The sequence below is a fragment of the Bufo gargarizans genome, chromosome 2 (assembly GCF_014858855.1).
Source record: "Bufo gargarizans isolate SCDJY-AF-19 chromosome 2, ASM1485885v1, whole genome shotgun sequence".
Classification (NCBI taxonomy): domain Eukaryota; kingdom Metazoa; phylum Chordata; class Amphibia; order Anura; family Bufonidae; genus Bufo; species Bufo gargarizans.
In genome coordinates, this window is record NC_058081.1 from 700,964,858 (window position 1) to 700,971,319 (window position 6,462).

A 6,462-nucleotide genomic window follows, 5' to 3' on the forward strand; every position below is an offset into this window, starting at 1 on the left:
ATGGAGAGACCATAGACTGGCACTGCACATGGAGAGAACTTAGACAGTGGCGTAGCTAGAAATGACTGGGCCCCACAGCAAATTTTTCATGCCGCCCCCATTCCTGTGGCTAATAAAGATCGCTCTCTCAGACCAGGCCCGGCAGCTGTTCCATCCGTTTTCTACACTGTCTATACTGTCACTGTATATTTATTATTTCATTGTGTAATTCTGTTGCGGGGGCCCTGACCAAATCCTTTAGTCCTCCTCCTTGGGGATGGGTCCCCTTCTGGGTCAGGGCCCCAAAGCAGCCGCTTTCCCTGCTTCCCCTATAGTTACTCTCCTGAACTTGGACCAGCACTGCACGTGGTGAGAACCTAGACCAGCACTGCATGTCGTGAGAGCATAGAACATAGACCAGCACTGCATGTCGTGAGAGCATAGAACAACACTGCACGTGGTAAGAACATAGAATGGCACTGCACGTGGTGAGAACTTAGACCAGCACTGCATGTGGTGAGAACATAGAATGGCACTGCACGTGGTGAGAACATTGACCTGCACTGCACATGGTGAAAACATAGACCTGCACTGCACATGGTGAAAACAAAGACCCGCACTGCACATGGTGAAAACATAGACCTGCACTGCATGTGGATAGAACATAGAACAGCACTGCACGTGGTGAGAACATAGACTGGCACTGCACATGGTGAGAACATAGACCTGCACTGTAAATGATGAGAACATAGAACTGTACTGCACATGGAGAGACCATAGACCTGCACTGTAAATGATGAGAACATAGACCTGTACTGCACATGGAGAGAACATAGACCTGCACTTCCCTGTCAATTGATTAAACTGAAATTACATAGAATTGTCTGTCCCAGATTCCTGGATTAAAGCCTCCCCATCCCCTCAGACATCTCACACTCATGTTCTCTATAGAAAGTGCTCAGTTCAGTCCTGATATCATCGCCTTTCTTTCCTATTGCAGGAAATGCTTTCATCAGGTTCTCGCTCCTTCTTGTTCTCCTTGAGATGGGACTTGCTGATTACTCGGTGTGTTCCCCCGGATTCTGGCGCTGTCTGCTTTCCTCCTCAGGATAAACACTTCCAGCCTTTGAAGAGGCTTCTAGCCTTCATCAAACAGACCACTAATCCACCCTTCAGATGGTGGCACTGCAGCATTAAGGCCTCACAAGGAAGAATTGTTTCAGTGCCCACATAAAGCTGGTGTCTCTGATGCCATTCACTGGAGACCAACCAACCGAGCATCTGTAGAAGAGGCGAAACGTTTGAGAACCTTGAGCAACTGTAGAAGACTATGCAGATCCTAGTCTCTTAGGGTAGCACAGGATTCAGACACTTCAGTAGGGAAACTTCAGGGACAAGATCAGAATCAGCAATCTATGTATAGCTTATCTGAATATGTACTGTAGGTGCCTTACGGGTGGATAGACATGTGGTGTAATTTTTTGGGCACAGACAAATCTGTTGCAGTATGCCACGTCTTACACAAAGATTTAGATGCAGATTTGGCATGGAGGAAATCTTCCCATCGTATACCTCCAAAGTATGAAAACGGGTTAAAAAAGGGATATATAAATGATGCTTTTCCAGGGGTTTATGACCATTTGTAGGGCTCAGGCAAGAAGAAGCGTGACACTCACCAACAGTCTCATCAATGCACTTTGATTCAATCCATGCAACAAAGTCAGAAAACAGGTTACAGCAAGGCAACAGCCATTTCGCACACACTTCTTCATGCCTTCCACTCATAATTGGAAACTATCACGGAAGTTCCCGCGACAGATGGCAGGAGATTGGTGAGACTGGCAACACGTGGTTTGATCAGACATGTTTTCCGTTTGGATCAAATGACGTCTGTGTTGTTTCTGGTGCTTGCCTCGCCTTCTTTCCCCAGGTGTGGCTATTAGGGTCATTTAACCTTCTCTATTTATAGTTGCTTCTCCCACAATTCTGTGCGGGTCATAGCTTCTGTTTGGACCGTTGGATAGATTGTGGTTGGATCTCGGCTGAGCTCCTGGTGCTTCCATTGCTCCTTTGAAGTTAAGTCTTTCCTTTCCCTTTTGTTTGGGTTCTGTGTGTTGCATTTCCCTATTGTTTGTATTAGGCCTGTAGGAGACTCCTGTTCGTCCTTACTTTTGGAAGAACAGGTAGTCTCGTCCCTGCCATTAGTACCAGGGTCCTATAGGGCTTGAAAGGACTCTAGGTATTCCTGTGTATGAACTTGCCTACCTTTGGAGTCTGTTCATACTGGTAGTTAGTCAGGATTTTGGTTAGGGTTTTCACTAGGAGGTGTCCATTTTCCTTCCCTAGTTCTCAGGCCTGATTCCCTGTTCCGCCCTTCCCTCCTATGCTCTGTGTGGTGCTTCCCTCCCACATCGAAGCGTGAAAGAAACCGTATAAATGCAGTTACAGAAAGAACCTTTTTGTCCCTTAGGGTTGTGCTATACTGCCTATTTTAGCAAGCTAGGCGGAAGGAAACAGCTGAACACAGGTAGGACATAAGGCTGTTTTACTGGTCTCAGATGGGGCAACAAGCTTGGTGGTGACAATAGTCTTATGAGAGGCAACAAGCTTGGTGGTGACAATAGTATTATGAGAGGCAACAAGCTTGGTGGTGACAATAGTCTTATGAGAGGCAACAAGCTTGGTGGTGACAATAGTATTATGAGAGGCAACAAGCTTGGTGGTGACAATAGTCTTATGAGAGGCAACAAGCTTGGTGGTGACAATAGTCTTATGAGAGGCAACAAGCTTGGTGGTGACAATAGTCTTATGAGAGGCAACAAGCTTGGTGTGACAATAGTCTTATGAGAGGCAACAAGCTTGGTGGTGACAATAGTCTTATGAGAGGCAACAAGCTTGGTGGTGACAATAGTCATATGAGAGGCAACAAGCTTGGTGCGACAATAGTCTTATGAGAGGCAACAAGCTTGGTGCGACAATAGTCTTATGAGAGGCAACAAGCTTGGTGCGACAATAGTCTTATGAGAGGCAACAAGCTTGGTGGTGACAATAGTCTCATGAGAAGCAACAAGCTTGGTGGTGACAATAGTCTTATGAGAGGCAACAAGCTTGGTGGTGACAATAGTCTTATGAGAGGCAACAAGCTTGGTGGTGACAATAGTCTTATGAGAGGCAACAAGCTTGGTGGTGACAATAGTCTTATGACAGGCAACAAGCTTGGTGGTGACAATAGTCTTATGAGAGGCAACAAGCTTGGTGGTGACAATAGTCTTATGAGAGGCAACAAGCTTGGTGTGACAATAGTCTTATGAGAGGCAACAAGCTTGGTGGTGACAATAGTCTCATGAGAGGCAACAAGCTTGGTGGTGACAATAGTCTTATGAGAGGCAACAAGCTTGGTGGTGACAATAGTCTTATGAGAGGCAACAAGCTTGGTGGTGACAATAGTCTTATGAGAGGCAACAAGCTTGGTGGTGACAATAGTCTTATGAGAGGCAACAAGCTTGGTGGTGACAATAGTCTTATGAGAGGCAACAAGCTTGGTGGTGACAATAGTCTTATGAGAGGCAACAAGCTTGGTGGTGACAATAGTCTTATGAGAGGCAACAAGCTTGGTGGTGACAATAGTCTTATGAGAGGCAACAAGCTTGGTGGTTTCAGTGTCTCTCAATGCCTCTTTCACACGACTGTAAATCACAGATGTGCACTGTCTGTGGTCTCTATAGACCACTCACGCATCCTTTGACTTTAATGTGTGTATTCACACATCAGTAGCCTTCCCAGGGCCATGGGTCTGCGGTGACACCACGGAAGCATGCCCTATTTTGTCCATGATTAAGGATCCCTCATGCACATTATAGTCTATGGGTCTGTGAAAACCAGACACAACACAGAGGACATTGAGCAACAGAACAAACAGCTGCATCTCTAGGCACTAGCTATGCAGTTAGTTTGCCTAATCTAAAGTTTGGTTCACCTCAGGCAGTAATTACTGGTTCAGACCTCTAGGGCACCTTTTCACGCTGCAGATTTTGTTGCAGATAATTCTGTGACTGAAAATCACTTCCATTCATCTGAATGGGACTTGCAGAAATCTCCACAGGTCTCTAGTTACTTCAGGGTGCAGACGCAAAGTGCAGTTTGGCTACCCCTACTCCAGGTTACCTATCTCCACTGCAGTGCTCAGATACTCTGTGCCTTAAGGTGGTGTGGAAATTGACAAAAAAACACTCACCTCCGACTCCTACCCTCAGGAGAGGTCATGAATATCAGATCGGTGAGGGTTTGCCGACCAGCTGTTAGAAGAGGCCAGAGTGCTCCGTGAGCACTTAGTGATGTCACTGTGAATTGGTCACTTGGCCTAGGCGCAGATCAGTCCCATTCAAGTGAATGATGCTGAGCTGCAATACCAAGCACAGCCACTATACAATGTGTGGCACTGTTCTTGGTAAGCTGTGAAGAGACCTCAGCGCTCACCGGAGGACCTATCATGAAGATACCAAATTCCTTGATGACCCCTTTATTTTGGCATGTTGAAGTCATGTAACAGTTTACTCAATGTGACCCATCACAACAGGGTAAAAAGATAACACACTAGAAGTGTGACATTACGTCCGTGGTCACGTGCAAAACTGCAGCCATTCTCTGGCTTCAGCGGTAATGTGTCCCCAGGTGGGAACCCCTGTGGTCATGAAGCCTGTAAATGACTGAACTGTTGCACGTGACCACAGACTGGAACTCACACTTTCAGTCCATTGGGGAACGGAAGGATCTGGGACCGGAGCATCGACCCTGGAGCGGCAGCGGCAAAAAGTGAGTTTCTTTTGTCCGAACTAAAATTGGTTTTGCAGTTGGACAAACCCTTTAAGCCATGAACCTTTGGCCAGCCAGGTGCTGTAGATGCGCCAAATTTTGGCACAATTTTCTACAACATCTCAGTGCATTCACGTTGCAAATTTGATTGGACCTGGGCAACCCACCACAGATCATCCCCCCACCCCCCTTGTACTTGTTCCACTACTTGCGGGCTGCGCAGGCATGAGTTCAGTCACTTCGGTGCGCAATCCCTTCCTGCTGCACGTGATCCCGTGAGACCCGCCGCGGGAGCTCATGGGTCTCGCGGGATCACGCGCCGCAGGACGGGATTGGGCACCAAAGTGACTGAACTAATGCCCGTGCAGCCCGAATGATCAGCGGAACAAGTAGAAGGGGGGCTGGGGGGATGATCTGTGGGGTTGCCCAGGGTCCACTCCCATCACTGTTAAAGGGCCCAAGCAAAGAATTCTGCAGTGGTGAGGAAATGAAACATAACAGATATTGGAAAGTTACCGAATGTTGTATTATATAATGACTGCAGTCTGCGTAAACCAGAACACCCCTTTAAGCATGCCTTTAATGTGCAATTTCAACACAGTGGGCTTGTGCCCCGGATGTTTTCACACCCTAGCAACGCCTCTGGTTTCTATTCCTCAACATTTTCAAGATCTCTGTTTTCTGTCGGTAAGGCCTCATGCACACGACCGTTGTGTGCATCCGCGTCCATTCCGTCATTTTTCACAGTTTAGCGGAGGTCCCATTCATTTCTATGGAGCTGTGAAAAAAAAATGATAGTCCTCCATTTTTTCTCCGCGTCCGTGATTCCAGTCCGTCAAAAAAATATAACCTGTCCTATTCTTGTCAGTGGAAAACGGAGGACGGACCCATTCAAGTCAATGGGTCTGTCAAAGAAAACAGAGGCACAACTGGTATGTCATCCGTGTCCACGTCCGTTTTTTTCTACAAGACCTTGGTGCAATAAAATGACACTTTTCATTAACCTTCCTTTTTTTCCCCCTGTCAGACCAAAAACAAAGGAAGACACAAGGAAACACAACTGAAGCAAAATCGGACACGGACCACTGATGCCAAATCACTGACCCTGAAAAAACACTGTTGTGTGCATGAGGCCTAATGTGAACATTCTTCTTTAATATCCAGGGTCCTGAGTGAGTCCTGATTCAGAGATGGCGACATATTGTGCAGCATCGGGGCCAATGTCATAAGGCTGACAGAAAAGAAAACAGATGAACACAGAAAAACATACAGAGAGCCATTTGTTAGGGGCTTGCAACAATTTTAGGTTAAAAAAATTGTCGTAAATTATTTTTTTGACCGTCAGTGTGACAATATTTAGTAACGTGAGGCGGTTTCATGCTGGGCAGGACAGGGGCAGAGTGGTGGCGTATCCTGGCCCAGGCATTTACCCCTGGAAATGTTGCGAAAAACTACTCCTCCCAGGGGCTGGAGTAGTATTTTTGCCAGGCGCAAGGACCGCCATAGATGCGCCTAATTCATAAATTAGATTAATCTTATGGCAGAGCAAGGGAGAAACTAAGACCGCTACAAAAAGCCGCTCTTAGTGCTTGGATCTTCCACGAGTGCTTCGATCTTCCACCATCTTCCACAAGTGCTTGGATCTTCCACCACCTTCCACGAGTGCTTGGA